The sequence below is a fragment of the Centropristis striata genome, chromosome 10 (assembly GCF_030273125.1).
Source record: "Centropristis striata isolate RG_2023a ecotype Rhode Island chromosome 10, C.striata_1.0, whole genome shotgun sequence".
In the NCBI taxonomy this organism is placed as follows: Eukaryota; Metazoa; Chordata; class Actinopteri; order Perciformes; family Serranidae; genus Centropristis; species Centropristis striata.
Window position 1 is genome coordinate 4,926,021 of NC_081526.1, and position 22,569 is coordinate 4,948,589.

The window sequence follows — 22,569 nt, forward strand, 5'->3', positions numbered from 1 at the left end:
ACGCCCCAAATCATACGATTCTTTATCTTCTATTTTCTTGTAAATGGGGCCATTATTTACACTATAAACATCAGACTGTCTTGAAGATTCTTTACTAGCCATTGAGACCAAAGTGATGTCCTAAAAACATTTCTGAGTTAATAAATCAAGTGAGAAGTTTTCTCTGTGTAATGGAATGTTTGTGGATACTTATAACAACATTAGCCAAGTGGATTATTTGTCTGATTTCTTATTTCCAACTTCGATTTTACTGCAGAGAAAATAAAAGAAAGTGACAATGACTGGGGAATTTTCCATTCTGACAATTTTTCTATTCCTTTTTTATAGGAGGGTGGCCACTTTGAATGAAAGAAAGGAGTTAATTACACATCTCAGTGGTTTTGATTTGTACCTTATGGTTTCTTATTAGGAAATCCAGAGCACTGCACTGCTTGTTTATAAAGTAATTTGTTTACGTGACTTAATTTGCTTTATACAAAATGCAATCTAGCCAGAGGCAAATCAGCTAACTGCATGTCCTGGTTGGAGCGCTGTCTCCCCTAATGGTGTCAGTCTATTATGATTGATCAAACATTTATAATCGATCAGTTGGCACCAAATCAGGAAATGATCAAACAGGAAAATCTGCCACTTGGACGTGAAGCCAGTCTCTCATCTCTCCTTGGGGTTGCCAGGTCATTAATCTGCCTCTAATCACCACAGTGCCCATTGCTACTTCTTCTGGCTGTCAAAAGCCCATTAGACTCTAGGAAAGTGTCTGGCCCATCACTTATAACCTCGGGCACCCCATCACATCACCAGTCCATTTGAACATCTTGTGAATCTTCCTGTCACTGGCAGCCAGTGGAGACAAACATCTCCATTGCTGAACCTTGAAATGGGAACAGAAGGGACTTGCGTTTTTTTGTTTTTTTACAGAAGGCTGTTTGGAGGTTTGGCATTCAATAGGCCCAAGGTCAGAGAGCTTGAAAAGAGCTAGTGGTGCCATCCAACCACATACTGTATGATAGAAGAAGAAGAAAAACACACTTTATCTATAAGGCCACACTTTTCAGGATCGAAAGCCCATTTCCGACCAACACAATGTGATATTGTACGGTGGCCCTGAGAGCTCATATTAAGAGTTCACTTAAGAAAACATGTGCAAATACACAAAACACAAGCAAATTGAGAAAACATCTTCATCAATTTGACAACACAAGCGCCGCAGTAAGAAAACGCGCTGCAAAGACCACAACACAACAGAAGTGTTTCCAGAGGACACTTAAAAGTGATGCACACGTCTGGACACGCATGTGATATTATCACGTTATTTCAAGATAATTATAATTTCACGTTATAACTGTATGACTTGAAATTATCACATTATTTCATGATAATGATATTTTCATGTTATAATTTGATAAATAGTGTTAGCCTGCTAGTCTGTATCAATCACATTGCAGTTAAAGAAATCAAATAAATGAATGATACACGTTTTAGTTGGTCTCTCTCAATGGCACAGAGTTGGTCTTGGCCTTGCTAGCCTGTTAACGCTAGCATGCTATCGATCGCCGGCTAACGTTAGCATGCTATCGATCACTGGCTAACGTTAGCATGCTATCGATCACTGGACGCTAGACGTGTGCATCACTTTTAAGTGTCCTCTTGAACCACTTCTGTTGTGTTCTTTGCAGCATTTTCTAAATGCTACGGTCGTGTTGTTAAATTGTTGAAGATGTTTTCTCAGTTTGCTTGTGTTTTGTGTATTTGCATGTGTTTTCTTAAGTTGCACTTTGCTGGGAGCTCTCAGGGCCACCGTACTACTATCACAGTGGGGGGAAAGGCAGTGCTTGTTGCAGAAACTCTGTTAACAATTCCACATTTTTCTAGATGTGAAAATTTGTGTTGTCGACTATACTAACTTTCATGATGACAGAAAATGACTAATAGATGTCTGAAATCACTTTTTACTTGCATGGTTGACGGATTGGCAGTTTCAACAAGTTAACATGTTTTTTTATACCTCAAGGATACACACAATGTGACACAACATAAACTGTGTTATGCCCCAGTCTAGGGGTGCCCAGGACATAACACAAAAAGATTTGTAAGAGAAAATATTTATTCACAAAAATAAATGGATGAACAGATATTGCTAGGCTTCAGGGTGGACTAAGGCCAAAACAACAAACAATAATTCTGTCTAGACAATAAGAGCGTTACCTAACAAAACAAATGCCAAAAGACTTACCTCCCTACATAATTAAACAGGAGAAAACAAGAATAACAAAAGCTGGCAGTCCACCCTTACTACTCACAAGGAAACTATATCTAAATCTAAAAAAAAACAAACATGACTGCAGTCATACCTTGGTTTACAAGAAAACTGCACAGTGCATCTTTAACAATATAGATGGACAGGAAGCCAAACTACTGACTCTAGAATCGCCTGATACTAAAAATCCGCTGATAAAAAAATGTCTAAACTCTCCACATCTCTCTGGGGAGGCCGACTGATTGAGCGGGTAATTAATCCAAGTTAATAGTTTTATAGCGGGCTCTGGGATTATGACCCTTTCTAAGTAATCAGATGAGAGAAACAAGACTTCTTGCCTCCTCCACTGCACACTGGTAGCTAAAGATCAGTCTTTTAAGAGAAGCTCGGGGTTCAATATGTTTGTCTTCGCTCCGCCTCAATACATTGTCTTTTGTAGAACTCCTGATAGGAGCTAATAGCATTTACTACTTTACTAGTTCTATACAGCCTTGTGTATAAATGGATGTTGGCTCTTATGTTGTTATTCGTCCCTTGAATACTTTATGCTACATATTTTCTAAAAGCTATACTGTTTTTGTTACAAAGGAGGATAAATCAGTGGAAACATCCGAGCCTAATGGGGAGAGAAAGCTAGTAAATTCAAAGTAGGGTAATGCCGACATATGGCTGCCTTCAGTGGCACAAAGGTCTGATTGAATGGACTTGATAGCCCCTATTGATTCTGCTATAGTGTGGCTGTTTTATCAGAAGACAAATTGCTTCTGCAGACAAGCTCAGGGACTCAGATGTGACTGCAGCTCTGGACCTGGATACCTGCACTGACTCCATCCACTCTCAGCCTATACAGTACAGGGAACTATTCACAATAGATTATAGTGGAGTGTTTATACGATGGTGTTAATCATGTGTTGTCGCTGTAAATGTCAACTTTAATGAACATGGTCTCACAGGAATCCGTGAAATAGCCACGGATTCGCTTAACTCTAAATCCGTGGAATAGCCACGGAATCACTCAAATTTCCGTGAAACTGACATGGATTTCGCTACAATGCAAGTTAATATCCCGTTAATATATATAATAATATACATTAATATATCCCGTGGCTAGAGGACAGTCAGAACTGGTCTGATATAAACTCAAGGATAAAAATAATAATAAGGCCTGATACGACATGTGGTTGATTTGAAAGACCACAAATAATACTTGTAGTTGCTGTTATGTCTCGTATTGGTTTGTAGACTCTGGTTATATATATTTTTTTGTCATTTTGTGTATTTTTTGTGCCTTTTTTTTGTTTTTTGTGTCTTTTTTTGGTCATTATATGTCAGTTGTGTCTTTTTTTTGTTATTTTGTGTCTTTTTTGTTCATTTTGTGTCTTTTTTGGTCTTTTTGTGTCTGTTGTTGTGTCTTTGTTTGGTCATTTTGTCTCTTTTTTTGTGTCCTCTGTGTCTTTTATGTTCATGTGTGGAATAGCCACGGAATCACTCAAATTTCCGTGAAACTGACACGGATTTCGCTACAATGCAAGTTAATGACAGTCATATCCCGTGGCTATTCCATGGATATTTTTTCCTATTGGTTTGTTCCAAGTCACGTGACTTTCAAGGTCCCGGCGGTCAGAACAAAAAACATGGCAGACAGTTCTCTCATTTTTAGTGAAAAAAATCAATATTTTGACTTAGTTTCTGCATAAAAATAGATTTTGATCACATTTCTAGCGAGAAATATATGTTTTATTTTCTAAATATTCACTCAGTGAATGTACATAATCACTTTGTATGTTGGAATAGCCACGGGATATGACATAAGTCATTAACTTGCATTGTAGCGAAATCCGTGTCAGTTTCACGGAAATTTAAGTGATTCTGTGGCTATTCCACGGATTTTGAGTTAAGCAAATCCGTGGCTATTTCACGGATTCCTGTGAGATCATGTTGGTTTTTTGTGTGTGTGTTTATGTGTTTTTTTGTGTGTTTTTATGTGTGCTTTTGTAAATTTTGTAATTTTTTTATGTTTTTTGTGTGTTTTTTGTGTGTTTTTTGCGTGTATTTTTTGTGTTCAAAATGTTGATCCAGTAAGTCAAAATAAAAATAATAATCAGGTCATATAGGTGAGGTTGTGCTGAAAACAATGATACCAACACGTCATGGTAAAGATTTCTAAGTGGTTTATGCAGGCAGAATGAAAAAGAGTCCAAAACCCACAAAACAGCCCCAAACTCCAAACTTAATAGGCAGCGAAAGAAAGACATCTTTTCAGACAGGAGGACTATTGTAGAAATAAGATCTCAAACTGAGAAAAGAGGAAAAATAGTCCTTGTTTTGTGTTTGTTTTTTAACAACTATGCATCACACAGTACAGGGTACTATTCACAATTGATTGCAGTGTAGTGTTTATACATTATATATTTATATGTTTCATACGATGGTGTTAATGTAAATGTCAACTTTAATAAGCAGTGAAAGAAAAACATCTTTTCAGACCGGAGGACTATTGTGGGAATAAGATCTCAAACTGTGAAAAGAGGAAAAATATTCCTTGTTTTTTTTTAACAACTATGTATTCCATTATACAACATCACAAAAGGTTTCTTCTTTTTCTGTTCTTTCAACCAAAACTGAAATAACAATGTGCATTCCTTAATGAATCAAGTCTTCAAGGCGAATTAGCAGATAGAAAATAAGTTTCTAAACAATTAGAAGAAATACTCTGGGGGACTTTGTACATAAAGAAGCCCTGCTGTTCTAAAACTGAAAGTTATACACAAACCAATCTTCAAAACACTGAATGGTATTAAAGCAACAGTGTCTGGAAAAAGAAAAAAAAATCCTGCCAAATTCAGGATGTCATGAATTCCTGCGTTCTTTTGAAAATAACTAAAGCATCTCTCTGCCTTTTGTGCTCACATATAATAATAATAACGTGCAGCACATAATGCTGCATTTTCTGCAGTCCAGAATTACCTATCTTCACAAATATGGTTTTGTGTAAGCAATACAAAAGGGATGAAATGATAGAACGTGTTATCCTCTATATTTATATCGTGCACAGTTGCACATTTATTTGTTTAAAAGATAACTGCACGTATCATAATTCTATCTTCTATCTTCTCTCCGGTTGAAATCCACACACACACACTGTCATAGTCATCTTTCCATCTGCAGAGTCTACAAAGGTAAACAGAGCAGTGGGAGCTGTAGGCTGCTTGCTTGACAATGAGATAATAAATGAACAACATATTTGCCCACTAGCTTCACACCTGCCGCACTCCCACACTGTGAGCCAAAAGAACAGGCAAACATTTAGAAAATACACCAAACACTCCTGTTGAGTTTATATATTCACACTTTATTATACGTGATTAAACTACATGTAGATTATTTTGTCCTACAAAGCCAAACTGCAGTAACTACATTTTTGGTCGAAATTGAGTTATAACTGAAAATTAACTCCTAATTGTTGTTGTTTTATTTATTTATTTAGGTTGGTTTTGTGGTTTTGTTGTTGTTTTTTTGTTGTTGTTTTTTTACTGTGTTTGTCCATTGGTGATTTATGTTGTGTTTTTTTTAATTCATTAATTAAATAAAAAAAATTAACTCCTTGATGTCTGTTTTAGATTTCATTTTTGCTTTATTTCAGAGAAATAATTATATAAAAATTGCAGTAACTACATTTTTGGTCGAAATTGAGTTATAACTAAAAATTAACTCCTCATTATTGTTTTTTTATTTATTTATTTAGTTGTTGTTTTTTTCTTTTCTTTCTTTTTTTTTTTTTTTTACTGTGTATGTCCATTGGTGATTTATGTTGTGTTTTGTTTAAATTAATATTTTTTTTAAAAAAACTCCTTGATGTCTTTTATGGATTTCAATTTTGCTTTTTTGCTTATTTCAGAGAAATAATGTTATATAAAAAATTGCAGTAACTACAAAATCCAACTCAAAACCAAAGCAGTAATTGCACTTACCACGGTCTGATTTGGATATATATACTAATTGAAACATAAAAATAATAGAAATTATACATTTATTTGAAAGGGAAATATTATCTAGATAGTGATCAAGTAAAAAAAGTGAGATAATATTATATTAAGACTAAAATATAACATTGCAGTAACTACAAAATCCAACTCAAAACCAAAGCAGACCGCAGTAAGTCTGATTTGGAGATATATATGTACTGCAGTAACCTCACCTCACTTTGACTGTGATACAGTGTGGCCTTGAATTGAAAAATATAATAGAAATTATAAGTTTATTTGATAGGGAAATTATTATCTAGACAGTGATTAAGTAAAAAAGTGAGATAGAATTATATTAAAACCAAAATATAACATTACCTTATAATATTAAGTCTATAATATGCAAATCTTTGAATAGAATTCTTAAACACTTTTAAATACATTGTTGACAAAATCTAATTGAAAAATGTTTATTCACTGAAAACAAAATATAGAAGCTGAAACAAGACAACAACATTATAGTTACTGCACTCTGGTTTTGCATTACTATTAGATCATTTTACAGCAAAACCAGAGTGCAGTAACTACATTTTTGGGGTCAAAGGTCAAATAAATGATCATGATTTTTTAGCATAAAAATGACATCATATATATCAATACATGTAGAAATAAATGTCATATCACCAAAAAATGTTTAAAAAACAGTTTTTCTCAGCTTTACCCTTTGTGTAGTTACTGCAATTAGGCTTTGTAGGGTAGTATAGATGATTAAATTACATGTAGACTGTGGTGGTATGGTTCTACAATTCTTTAGATTTTTTTTCATTTAGTAGAGGAGTACTGTTAACAGCATATTTACAGAGTAAATGTAAAGTGATATACACTGTAATTAATTATTCTGTAGTCATTTCATTTTACTTAATGTACTTGATAAAATGTATTAAATATAAATGCGTCCTTCATTTTGAGGCAGTTGTTTAAGTAACTTTAAATGTTTGAGATAGAATCTACTGATTTTGATCACATTAAATATAATCTTTATGTGTATATAATTCTAAATCAAGATAATTTTGAATGAATCCAACACAATAGAATTAGTCAGTTAAAATCTGTTTAATTGACAGGCACTTCCTGTTAATAATTCCTGTGTTTTTAGGCTTTAAATGTAAAATATGACTTACATTCAATAGGACTGTTTGCCTTAATATGCAGACCAACAGCCGCTCTGCTCAGGATACAGAGGACCAGAGTATTGATGATTCATATACAAACACACAAATAAAATGATTCATTCTCATTTATGTCGACTCCCCCTCCAAGGTTATTCTTCCTCAATGGATGCTGCAACCAAAGCAGCGGACAGGTTTACATTTAGATTTAGAAGTGACACAACAGTGACAGTTTAAACATATTTTCTCATCTTTTGAATGGTTATGCAAATGTCTCACCAAGTTAAATTTAGGAATATATTAGTCTCGCTCTGGCCTTTTTGTCCTTCAACTGACTCTGCTGCACTACTCATACAAATGCTGTTTGTTACCCTGGAAACTAAAAGTAGTATCAGAGGTACGTTTATTGCAAGTAGCCTACAAGTGCATGAGTCCATGGACAAAGCAAGGGTGAGTTCACATGTCTGTAACAGGCGGCAACCTCCTGGTCTGAGCAGGGCGGCAAACCAGGAAGTGCCTTAAGCTGCAATCTACTGAGAATTCCAGCAGGGGGCGCTAAGTTTGGCAGCAAAAACATTTTTGTCCATTCATTTTAGTGCAAAATTTGAAAACTTCTCACTTGATTTATTACCTCAGATTTATGGTCTCAATCGCTAGTGAAAAATCTTCTTCTTCCACAAAATGCTCATTTTGCCAAATGCTCATATGTGTCGTTATGGATGGTACCGACAAACGGTCTATTCTGTCATTTAGGTTGGAAATCTTGTTGGACATGTTGGTCAATGAGGATTGACCAACATGTGGCCACTTGAGGAATTGCAGTTTTTGGGACTTCCACACTGGCTTCACTTTTCAGCCCAATTTTCTCCACTACACGGCCCATCAGCCAGGCCAAAGAAGTCACTATGCATGTTTATAAAACTGTTTTTTTTTTACTAAAAATAGTTACTTTAGTTGAAAACATGCATTAGCACCAATCACCCTGGGGGTACTAAAGAGCAGACATCCATTGGCCATCCTTAAATGGCTGTTGGTATAATGTTGTGATTAGGCCTGTCACAATAGTCAATACATCGACTTATTGTAGGATACATAAAAATTGACCCAATTGTTTTTGTGGACTCGGTAATTGTTTACATAAGCTGAAGCATAGTGAAACCGGCATCCTAACCGTACACAAAGTGTCCAACACTGATCGTAAATCAAACGGCGTCGCCAACTGTACACAGAGTGTCCTGTGCTTGTTGTAAACAAACAGAGATCGCTAAGTGAACACTGCTACAGAGCTAACTGTTAGCCTGTTAGCACTGACTGCCCCGCCTCTTAAAGGAGCCACACCACTCTTACAGTGGACGCATTATAACGCTGACTTTTTGTGCTATTTCAGAAATACTGCAAATGACGAGAGTGTATTTTATTTGTTTTGATTCTCGTTTATTTATTTATGTTTTATTATTTCAATGTCAATGTAAATATGATAATATATATAATACATTTATAATATACATTTAATGTTAAATATTCTTGAGATTTAAAAATGAATTGCTGTGGAAAAGGATGTACTCCACAATACTATCGTTTATTGTGATAGTTTCTGGGAAAATATATCGTCCTAAAAAATTTTTTATCGTTACAGGTCTTGTGATTGACATCAGTAAGATATAGTGAAGGACCCGAACTAGCAAACCTGGCTGTTTCTGCATCTGCTGGTGAAACTTCAGTGTTTCTGCAGCCACGGTGAGCAGGTGAAGCAGATTCTCCATGCAGTATAACTGGACTTCTCCCTGTAGACAGCACACACATGCATCAGTTAACCACACAGCAGAAATGAATCCAAATAAATCAGGTTAATTGTTATTATATGTAGATTACAGGTAATTCCTATTCATGACAAATAATTGATGTAAGGTCTAGTATTTGCACATTTAAAGAGATTTTAGATGCGATTTAACGACCTGCAGTTATCCTACACAAAGAATTAGCTCATCTCATTTGTAACCAGCCTGTTATGACTGCTGGCAACCGAAACGAGAACACAGAACGAGAACGCGAAACGTGGGAAAAGCCGTGTTCCTTTGCATGTCTGCCGAAGCCAACTGACAATCTTTCAGGAGCTTTCATTATCCGCTGACAAATATGTCTTTTCTTGTCTGACTGATGGATCATTGCGAGTCAGAAGACAGAGTGAACTGGAGGTTGTGGAGAGAGTGATGACTTTTAAAGGATCATAAAGAACCTCTGGGGGACAGCTCTGTAGAGGATTATTCAAAAGCGTTTTAATTTATTGGGTAATTCTAAGGGAAGGGCTCTCCTTATCAATGAAATGGCTTCAGTCTGAATGTGAGTCCTCTGACATTTAATTTGGTTCCCCCAGAGCTCCTGGTTTTAAATAACAGGGGTAGCAGAAGTCTGGAATAGACCCCATTATGAGCAACATCACAACATCATCAGTGGGTACTGACAAACAGATGGAATACCAGCACTACTCAAATTCCTCCCGTAGTCCAAAAAAATGCAGCTTAGGTTTAATTGGTGACTCTAAATTGCCCGTAGGAGTGAATGAGGGCTTATTTATATAGTGGGAGATTAAGTAGATTTTTCAATTCTGGCCAAATGAGGTTGCGTGTTAAAGTGGGATGTACAATGAGGTGTAATAATCTCTAATAGTGTTAATATACAAAGTGTATATTGGGTAATACATGGATGTACATTGAGATATAAAGAGACACAGAAATAGTTATTTTAACCATTTGATGCATAACATGGGTCTAAAGTGACCCAACTAAGTTTTTATATTCTATATCTTTGTAGTAAATTAATTCCATCATTCAGTATTGCAGGTTTTCCTCAAATAACTTGTTTTTGATCATCATACATCCTAATTGTTTTGTTTTTATTTATTACTTTTGGAATAAAAAACTTTTTTTTTATCACTACATTTCTAATGCACAAGGTCATTTTTGACCCATGTTGTGCATTAGAAGGTGTTTATATGTTGTCACCAATTTAAAACCTGACAAAGAAGACACAAATATTAACTATCCTATTTTGTTAAATTGGTGTTTTTCCAATGGAAATTATTATTTGGTGGCTCTAATAAGTCTCAAATGTTAAAAAATGTGATTTTCCAATGTCATCTGGTGGTTCTAACAACTCTTTTAAAGTTAAACCTTCAAAATAAGACAAACATAGTTACACATATACTCAAATTGTTAATTTAGTTGATCACTTTTTGTATCACTACGCTTCTAATGCACAAGGTCATTTTTGACCCATGTGTGTAAACTTGATGTAATAACACAAAAACTATTTTTCTTCATAAAGTATGAAAGGAAAAATGGATATAATGATCTGTTGTAATAAAAAAAAAAGATATTCAAACACACAGCCAGCATGAAATAACATGGGGCATGAATGCGGGTCTTTTTTGACCCATGTGCATTAGAAGGTGTTTAAATGTTGAGCATCAAAGGGTTAAGAAATAAACTTAATCATTCAACATGATTAGACATTTATACAGACACAGATATAGGAGGGAATAAGTTTACATGCAGCACAAACAGATGGATGTGAATAACAGAATTTGCACATTACATGCAGACCACTACAACGTCTGCAACTCCATAAAACACTTACTTTTCATAAGGTACCACACCATCCAGCACATACACATTGACCATTGATATTCGCTGGAAACTATTTGAATATTATTGGAAAATTTAACCTTGTAGCCACTTTAAAACTCCTAAAGATAGGTAGGCTAAATAGACTTCCAGATGAGGTGAGTCAGGGTGGAAATCCAGAGTGAATTGTGTTACTGACCAGGTGTAGGCCTATCACACAATGGGGCGGAGCTCCCCTAAAAGGGGGCGGAGCTTCCCTAAAAGGCGTCCGATTGGAAACAGTGCAATGCCGCAACACGTATACCTAAATAATGATATTTTGAAAAATGAATTAAAAAATCTTCAAAATCGAGGATGCACACCCTCATGCCATGAGCAAGACGCACACACACACACACACACACACACTTCTTGCTTTATAGATAGATGTACTGTTAGAACAAATGTAGAATGCTGTTTCATTATACAGGTAATTTGAACAAGCCAACAGATGAAAGACATTGTTAAAAGGAATAAACTAACACCAGTTTGGTTGATTATTCTTTGAAAAACATTTTTTTCAGACATCAAAACCACCCAGTATTAATTAAGTGCCATTCCCTGGCTTGCACAAAAAAAAAAAAAAAAAAAACGTGATTAAGGAAAAGTAAATGAAACAGAGATTTCAGTTTATCTCGTTTATATGGATAGATGAAACATAATAGGACAAATCCACTGAGCCAAGATGAACAAAACAATCAGTATAGCAAGGTGATTTAATAGTGCTGTTGCCAACACTCACAAAATAAGTGCAAAGAATAGGAGTTTGACTTGTTAATTACACACTCAAATGCTCCCTCTCTTGGCATTATTCAAATTTGAGGTGAGATTTTCACGTATTTGTCGTGTGCTGCCAGCCAGAAACACAATCATTCGGACAAACAACGTAAGAAAACACAACAAATCCTCCCATCTTTGACAAAAACGGATGACTGAGGTGTCATGGTTACCACGATGTGCACCGTACATGCAAGAATCGCTATTTCCTCACAGTTTTAATACTATTTCACCTGTCTTGTATTTGGGAAAAGATACAAACTCAAGCTGAAGGCTGCCATGGAGGAGCTGATTGCTTGGAAACAAAAAAGGTGTTTTACCCTTTTTTTGCTTTCATTAAAAAAATAGTAGTGTTGTTGTATTCCTGACCTTGTGGATTGTGTTGTATTTTTGTAGTGGTGCTGAAAAGTCTTTTATAAAGTCTATTTTGCTGCTTGGAAAGCTTGAATACTCTCCTCCACATTGACATGCAGCCACCCTTCACCCTGCCACGAAAGTCTTGTTCGGCATTATTAATCAAAGTTGATCACCATGTTTTATAATCAGCGTATTTGATGGTTATTGTAAAACTGAAACAGCTATCAAAGGGTGCTATTTACAAGCAGCCATGACCTTCTACATAGTTCATCTCCTAGTGGAGAACAAGGCATAAGACCAAGGCAATAATAAGTATAAATAATAAAGTTATCATAAAGTGAAGTGGCTGCAAAGTATCAGCAAGTGTCTGATGATCAACGGTTAACATAAAAAAATGTTTTTTTTTTATAGGAAGTGTTGTAGGTTCTGTAGGTTTTCCAGGCATTTTTTCCAGGCGTTTTAGGCCTAAATGGGTTAATCAATCATTGATTAATTATTCCCATCCCTAACAGAATGCATTACAAATGGATTGCTGGCTTTAACTTTCACAAACATTCATGGTCTCACAGGAATCCGTGAAATAGTCACGGATTTGCTTAACTCAAAATCCGTGGAATAGCCACGGAATCACTCAAATTTCCGTGAAACTGACACGGATTTCGCTACAATGCAAGTTAATGACTGCATATTTTTTCCTATTGGTACGTTCCAAGTCACGTGACTTTCAAGGTCCTGGCGGTCAGAACAAAAAACATGGCGGACAGTTCTCTCATTTTTAGTGAAAAAAATCAATATTTTGACTTTGTTTCTGCATAAAAATGGATTTTGATCACATTTCTAGCGAGAAATATACGTTTTATTTTCTAAATATTCACTCAGTGAATGTACATAATCACTTTGTATGTTGGAATAGCCACGGGATATGACTGTCATTAACTTGCATTGTCACGAAATCCGTGTCAGTTTCACGGAAATTTGAGTGATTCCGTGGCTATTCCACGGATTCCTGTGATTCATGTTGCATTTTTTTCCAGTCGTTTTAGGCCTAAATGGGTTAATCAATCATTGATTAATTATTCCCATCCCTAACAGAATGCATTACAAATGGATTGCTGGCTTTAACTTTCAGCCAAACATGAACAAACACTGAATATTATTGTGAAAGGAGAGAGGAGTAGATAGCATTAAATCTTTAAAATATATATATATAAAAAACATAATCATGTTTGTTCATGTTGACCTGTTTCTTAACGTCACCTGCCGATGAGTTCTACTTCCACTACAGGTGAAATATTACTCCAAGTGCTGAAATTGTTGGCATAAAATGCACTTTGCTGGCTCTGTGGTATGTTTGTGCCTTGCACAGCGTGCATGCTACACAGATGGAAGGTAAGATCCAAGTCAATGGGAGGTAGAGAAGGTGTTATTCTGGTGAAAATAGTCTCTCTGACAGATCCAGAACATGGTGACTGTCTCTCACGGAGGCTTATTGCTCCTTTCTCATTAATATTTGATATTCTATCTGTCAATCAGATATTAAATGGAAGAAGGAAGTACTCTTCCTGTGCTGTGATGCTAAATTTGTCTTTAGTGTCATAAATGCTTTCATAGTCAGTGGGTGAATGACAGTCACCTTGACACAGCCGAGACAAGTGAAACAGCACTCAGAATGACAATGTCCATCAGGCCTAACTAGTGGAGGGCAGATGACACGTCTGAAGGAGAGCTTTGGTGGATAAATGCACTGAATACTTCATAGCATAGCTGCTAGCATCTCCTCTAGCTGGGCAGGAGCAGAGAGTGCATTCCTTTCCATTAATCTAGCTAATTTCCTGCACCTTTGACCTGCTTTATCTGCTGTCAGGTACACCATATGTGGAAGAAAAAAATAGAAAACATACTCTTGAAAATAGTGTGTTTGCATCAAATGTAATGCAATCTTTTCTTGTGGTGCAATTACATGCAAATAGACAAGAATTCGACCCCGGGGGCTTGAATAACGTGAATTATGAGACAGGAGTTGTCATTTTTCAACTCAAGTTAGAAGTTTGTGCGATTATTTATTGTTTATTGTATCCTTTGGATCCCCATTAGTCTTCATAGAGATGAAGACTATTCTTCCTGGGGTCCACATTAAATCAAACAATTATTACACAATTACATCATTTCAGCATTTACACTGATAATAACATGAAGTCATTCATCCTAACATGATTATAATGTATATTAACTAGGGCCGGGACTTTAACGCGTTAATTAAGATTAATTAATTACAAGAAAAATTAACGCGTTAAAAAAATTGCCGCATTTTAATCGCACTTATTTTTGCACCGCGGAACGTTTCTCACTGGATGAGTTTCAGGCGGACCGATTATACTGGAGCACCAACTAGCGTTGATGAGTTGAGACAACAACAAACCACAGTGAACATGAAGGAAGAAGCTGATGAGACCTTTGGTTGGCCCCGTGGATGATGGGACATTTAGCTACTAAAAACCAACGGATGGAAGCGTCCATAAGAGCATGGTTGTGTTGCTAGGCAACAAGGAATTCACATATCACCGCAGCACATCCAGCCTCAAGTATCACCTCAATGCTAAACATATAGCAGCTAGCGGCTAGTGTGGTAGCTAGCGTGGATTGTGTTTTACTTAAAAAACCAAAGTATTCTAGTTTACAGAAGGTCTACCTACCTATAGGCTACCTGCATTTATGAAATGTATGATATTTATAAATATGCTATTGCTACACTTAATGGCAAAAATTGCACTGGTCTGTTGGACTTGAACAAAAATAAACAGTATTTTTTTTGCTTAAGCTTATGTATTCAGTCATTATTCAATGGTATACTAAAAATCCATGTGAAAAAATTACTTCTCACTGTTCTCAGGTCAAATATTTATATGCGATTAAAATGCGATTAATTTCGATTAATTAATTACAAATCATCTAGTTAATTAGATTAATTTTTTTAATCCGCACTACACTAATACCAGTAACACAAACTACTTTACTATACTGTTTGATAAAACTGTTGTTAAAGCCCTATTAGCTTGTCACAGTAAAAGATAAAGACATATTTTTTTATTTACATAAAAAAAACTGGAAAAGGCACTGATCCCAGATCAGACTTGTTAACAGTGTGATAACCGTTATCCTGCTATAATGAACTCAATGGCTCCTTAATCATTACTAATTTCTATCACGTAAATGTGTTAATATTAGAATAAGTATTTTAGACATAACTAGGTCTCTGTTTTCAGTCTCTCTCTGCTTTTTCTCTGCACAGCTTGGACTCTTAGAGGTCTCACAGAGATGAGTGGAGTCTCTCACTCCAAAGAAACATCAGCATCAGCACAGCAGGTAGGGACTGCCAGGGGGCAGAGCCTGACAAGAGAAACAAGCCCCAGAGCTGCTGGGATAAAAGAGAATGGGAATTAATGAGCAGGTAGCTGGCTTTCCTGCAAATACTGAGCTCACACAAGTTGTGTGTTTTTGTTTGTGCACCTCAACCCTCGATGCCTCACTGAAACAAGTCTCAGGACGACGGAGGAGGATCACTGGTTGACTGGTAAACAAGGTCAAAACCAGTTATCTAATGGTGATAAAACCATTATGTGTTACCTTATGTAATGAATAGTAACTTTGCATTATATATCTATGAAGCAAGAAGCGTGTGTGTGTGTCTAGGGCATATCTTAGGTTAGTCAGGCTGACCTAAGATTTCGTATGTGGCTTGTGCATCCATTTTGAAGATTATTGAATTAATTTTTCAAAATATCATTATTTATGTACACTGTAAAACAGAGTCTCTAGATTTAATGGTGACAAACTGCTAAAACATGACAGCAAAAGGCCGTAAAATGATAAATGGGTTAATTCCGTTCCAGTAACAATGAAACGCTGTAAATGTATCAGCCAAAACAGTATTTTTTTTTACAGTTTAAAGAGAAAAAAAGATACATTACTCCACTGTAAAATACTCTGGCACTGTGTTTGTAACAAATATATACTGTATATATATACAAGACATCCCTGTATTTTTGCATTTCTTTTTTATAAAAATACTTTTTCTCACTGTTAAATGTACCAAACAACATCTCTAACAAAAATATACTGTAATATTTAATAGTAAAATCTTTCATTTATGCAGCATTTATAAATTATTTTCTTGTCAATTAAATAACAAAACAGCATTTCTTTTGATGGAAAAACTTATTTTTTTACGGTAAAATATGGAAAAAAATGGCAATCTTGTACATGAAATCCCCAGTGCTAATATCCTTTTACCGTAATGTTAGAAAAAGTCTCACCGTATTTATTACGGCAAAGTTTCTAATCGGACATGTTAAAATTTATGAAAAGTAAGTGTTTTGCAGACGTTGTTGTAGCGCGATTAGCATGCTAAGCGGAGATTAGCTTTATTCACTTCTCATGTTGCATTACTATGTAATTCAGGGACGACATTCATGTTGCTTAGCATAATGCCCATAATCATTTGATATGAGATACTTACATGCAACATAGTATATCAGCTAATTGAGTTCATGTTAATGTGCTTTTAGTGCAGCATACTGCGTAATGTGCTAACTCACTATTAGCATGCTAAGCTAAGAGATCTTCTGTATCAGTTTGATCCATTGAAAACAGTAAAAACAAAACTATATTAACTGACAGCTAAGCATAATACGGACAGAGAGATAGCATTTCTGTGTTATTTAAGGTTAAACTATACGAACACATACTTCCTACAGGCCCTGCACTAGTTTGTCTAACACTAAGTTGAGTGGCGGCCGAGCCAACTTCCATTGGGCTCTGCATTGCTTCACTTGGTGTTTTTCCAAAACTGAAATGATGTTTAACTCTAGCCATATGTCATCCAATCTCTTGGAAAACAAAGAGGCTATAAATGACTGGAAACAGTAGCAGAAGGAAAAATGAAGGGGCTTTGTAATTATGCCTGGAGATTCCAGTACGCTTTAAAATAATGACATAATTAATCCTCCATTGCTGCCACGTGGCTTCTGCTTGCCTTTCTCTGTCGTTGCATTAGCGTGTTCAAAAAGACATTATTAGCACTGCATGGAAATAAAATACACACCTTTCATTCATTTTTTTTTTACTGTTTGAGGCCACTGATCTGATGCAGCAGACACAGAAACAGCAGGATTGTGTTGCAAAAGAGTTAAACCTCATTTAACTCACAGCAGTGTGTTATAGTCAAAGTAGTTATTTTGGATTGGGTTGCAATGCTTATCCTTTTATCCTTTGTAGTATTATTGTATATATTTGTTTGAGTAGTTGCATTGGATTGATATGTAAGATTGTTGTTGTTTTTCCCTTTTCTCTCTTTTTATTTCTTTCTCTTCTCCTTATTGTATAGACTTATGAGGATCTTAAACTCTAAGCTTTATTTATACAGGGTTTATTTTTTATTTTATTTATCTATTTTTTCTCAGGGTAAATGTATATTATAATTGTTTGTGATTTTATAATTACAAAATTGTATATTGGATTTTTATAGTATTGTGATTTTGTTTGATTTTGATTCTTTTTGTAGCCATTTTGTGTCTTTTCTTGGTCATTTTGTCTTTTTTAGTCATTTTGTGTCTTCTGTGGGTTTTTTTGGTAATTTTGTGTCTTCTGTGGGGTTTTTTTGTTAATTTTGTGTCTTTTTAAGTCTTTTTGTGTCTTTTTGGTCATTTTAAGTCTTTTTTTAGTCATTTTGTGTATAGTAAAATCTTTAATTTATGCGGCATTTATGAAGTATTTTCTTGTCAATTATATGGCAGAGCAGCATTTATTTTAACGCAAAGACTTTTTTTTTTTACAGAAAAATATGAAAAAAATGGCAATCTTGAACGTGAAATCACCAGTGCTAATATCCTTTTACCGTAATGTTAGAAAAAGTTGCATCGTATTTATTACGGCAAAGTTCCTAACCGGACATGTTAAAATTTATGATTAGCATGCTAAGTGTAGATTTAGCTTTATTCTCTTCTTATGTTGCATTACTATGTAATTCAGGGATGACATTCATGTTGACATTCATGCTGCTGCTTACTGTACATATCTCTACTGTATATATTTCTATAACTGTATATATCCTATAGCATACTCAATACATACCTGCACTATATTTATACTCTGTGTTCATATGTAAATACCCTGCACTTTACTACTCTGCACTTCTGGTTAGATGCTAAACTACATTTCGTTGTCCTAGTACTTGTACTCTGTTCAATGACAATAAAGTTGAATCTAATCTAATCTAATCTAATGTTGCTTAGCGTAATGCCCATAATCATTTGATATGAGATACTTACATACAATATAGTATATCAGCTAATTGGGTTCATGTTAATGTACTTTTAGTATGTAGTTAAGCCGAACAAGGGACAGGAGTTGAAAGTTAGCTGAAGCTATATCTCTGTATGCAGCACATTGGATGCATGTCCTGTATCTATGTTAACTGCATTGTTTTTATCAAATAAAAGAAAAATAAAATGTCTGACATGTGTTGCATTGGCCAATAAAATACATGCATGCAATTTTTCAGGTAGATTACTTTGCAAGTTTTTCTTCTTCATAGTTTTATAAATTGCTGGTTGTTTGTGGGAGAATGCTTTGCACCTTTATCATGGTCATGTTTCCTGCAGGTTGCAGTTAGTCTTCTTGTTTGCAAATGTCAGAAATGCAGCTGTGCAGCAAATGCATGCAAGTCTGTGTGTTATTAAGCTCCTTTATCTTTTGCTTCAGAGGCTCCATGCTTCCTGACAGCCAGAGGTACCTGCCTGCAAATAAACCCAGAGCTGAGGAGCAACGCTTTGCAGGTGGCAGTGTTTCTTAATTTGTTTTTACAGTTTCTGCTTGTGAAAAATAAAGCTGGTAAGATTTACTGTAAAAGCTGTTTTTTAAAGTTAGAGAAAGATGTCATGGTTAACTCTGTGGAGTCTTGGGGTATTTTGAATCCTTTTCATGTCTTTTCGTGTCTTTGTAAGTCTTTGTTTGTCATTTTGTGTCTCTTTTAGTCATTTTGTGTCTTTTTTGGTCATTTTGTGTCTTCTTTTACTCATTTTGTGTCTACTTTTGGTCATTTTGTGTCTTTTTAAGTCATTGTGTGTCTTTTTGGGCCATTTTGTGTCTTTTTTTTGTGTCTTTTTTGGTCATTTTGTGTCTTTTTTTAGTCATTTTGTGTCTTTTTTTTAGTCATTTAGTGTCTTTTTTAGTCATTTTGTGTCTTTTTTTGGTCATTTTGTGTCTTTTGTTGTGTCTTTTTTAGTTATTTTGTGTCTTTTTTTTTGTCATTTTCTCTCCTCATTTGTGCCTTTTGGGCATTTTGTGTCTTTTTTAGTCATTTTGTGTCTTTTTGGTCATTTTGTGTCTTTTGTTGTGTCTTTTTTTAGTTATTTTGTGTCTTTTTTTGTCATTTTCTCTCATTTGTGCCTTTTTGGGCATTTTGTGTCTTTTTTAGTCCTTTAGTCCAACATAAAATATGATTTTGAATCTCTTTTTTTAACTTTCAAAACACTATCATGCTCAATAAAGAATGTTAAATGTTGCAAATGTGAACAAAGGTGTCAAATCTAACATATAAGAGGGTTCCATCCAGTTCTATCATTTTATACTAAATCTATTTGAGCTTGTCTCCAGTTTTACTTGGTATATCATCATCAAACTGAAACTGGCCTCATGGAGTTTACAGCCAGAACTTTAGAGGTAAATTTACAGTAGGGCTCCACGCTGCTTTGTTTTCTAGTCTGGATGGAGGCAACAAGTCTGGATTATTTGGAGCTTTTGGACACTCCACAGGGTTAAATAATAAAAACTTTCAACGCTGAATATTTAGAAGAAATTAGATGAAAGTACTTGAACGCCCAATTCCAGCATCTACAGTCTCACTTCTTGCTCTAATAAATGTCACGGTAAACACAGATTCTGCAGTTATAATAAAATAAGACATATTGTGCTACTTAGTGTTTTCATCCTGCCAAGGCTTAAAACACAGTTTATGTTTTCTACTGACATTTTATAAGGAGACTCTCAAGGATCCTCAGCAGAGTGTTGTCATTCCTCGCTACGCTAAGTCTGAACTTGTGTGCAAAGGAAATATTTCAGCATTTTTAAAACACAATAATATCAGCACCAAGAGCCATTGAGAAGCTGTAGATCATGATCAGAGCTCCATTTGCTTAAATTGCAGACAATCTTGAGTGAGTGCGTGTTTTTGGAGTGTGTTTATGACCCGTGATTGTTCAGCTTCAGCAGCTAAATGTCAAAGATATTCCAATAGTGAAGAATCAAGTTGTCTGCTTAATGATAAAAGAAAAATAATAATCCTGTTGTGAAGACTGGAATTCTTAGTCCCAGCTTCAAATTTCAGTACTCTTGTGATTTTGTATAGCGTGAGGCTTTTCCATTCTGGCCTTACTATTATTATTATTATTATTATATTTTATTTTATCATATTATTACTATTATTATTACATATTATATTATATATTATATACTGTACTATTATTATATACTGTCTAGTCACTATAACATTATTACCATCATATCATCAGTATAATTACCATCATCTTGCCACTGCACCTTACCTACCAACTGATCTTCTTTTTAACTTCTTAAGTGTCCTTGTTCTATTCTGTGTTTTTTTCTATTGTTGTTTTTATTTATTCTACCATAGTATTTAAATACCGGACTGCTGTGACAACCGAAATTTCCCATCAGTGATGAATAAAGTCATCTATCTATCTATCTATCTATCTATCTATCCATCTATCCATCTATCCATCTATCCATCTATCCATCTATCCATCCATCCATCCATCCATCCATCTATCTATCTATCTATCTATCTATCTATCTATCTATCTATCTATCTATCTATCTATCTATCTATCTATCTATCTATCTATCTATCTATCTATCTATCTGTCTGTCTGTCTGTCTGTCTGTCTGTCTGTCTGTCTGTCTGTCTGTCTGTCTGTCTGTCTGTCTGTCTGTCTGTCTGTCTGTCTGTCTGTCTGTCTGTCTGTCTGTCTGTCTGTCTGTCTGTCTGTCTGTCTGTCTGTCTGTCTGTCTGTCTGTCTGTCTGTCTGTCTGTCTGTCTGTCTGTCTGTCTGTCTGTCTGTCTGTCTGTCTGTCTGTCTGTCTGTCTGTCTGTCTGTCTGTCTGTCTGTCTGTCTGTCTGTCTGTCTGTCTGTCTGTCTGTCTGTCTGTCTGTCTGTCTGTCTGTCTGTCTGTCTGTCTGTCTGTCTGTCTGTCTGTCTGTCTGTCTGTCTGTCTGTCTATCCATCCATCCATCCATCCATCCATCCATCCATCCATCCATCCATCCATCCATCCATCCATCCATCCATCCATCCATCCATCCATCCATCCATCCATCCATCCATCCATCCATCCATCCATCCATCCATCCATCCATCCATCCATCCATCCATCCATCCATCCATCCATCCATCCATCCATCCATCCATCCATCCATCCATCCATCCATCCATCCATCCATCCATCCATCCATCCATCCATCCATCCATCCATCCATCCATCCATCCATCCATCCATCTATCTATCTATCTATCTATCTATCTATCTATCCATCCATCCATCTATTTCTTCTAATTGTCTGATTTGACCACGTACTAAAGAAAGACTGTGGGGAACTAAAAGCATTTTTTCTGGTAAATAATGGCAGAATCGGGTGGATTGGCTGCTTCAGCTTGCATTATCTTTAAAGGAGACTCTCTGTGGAGACTGACTCAGACTCAGATTTCTGCTGTGTGGGAGTTTGTACTTAAAACTTTTCTGTTGTTATAAATAATCTGGTTGTTAGTACCAAGGTTATTATAGTTGACGACAAGTAACGAAATATCGAAAACATGAATTGAAAAAACATTTTCATTAACTGAAATGAAAATAAAAATGATAACCAATTGAAACTGTATTGTGTGGTTACAAAACAAACTGAAACTAACTACAATTATAGTGAAAATCAAATACCCCATAACAATAAAAACTAAACTAAAACTAAGCATTTAAAAAAAAAAAACAACTAGCAAACTCATTTTAAAAAATTGAAAACAAATATTCACAATGAAATGAAACTAATAAAAAATCCAAAACTATTGCCTTGGTTACTCTTCCATATAATCTGCAAATATGTTGCAAACAAACAATGATTTTATTTCATAACAACAACTTGATGAGTGATCTCGATGCTGTTGTTTGGTATATTTTTCATTGTGACCTTGTTGGGAGCAGTGACTCTGACAGGGCTTTCAGTAGTTTAGTTTTTATTAGTGTTACCTTTATAAAAAATTAGTGTTTACCATTTTCTGGTTCTCAGTGCAGCTGTCCAATCATGGACCAGATGC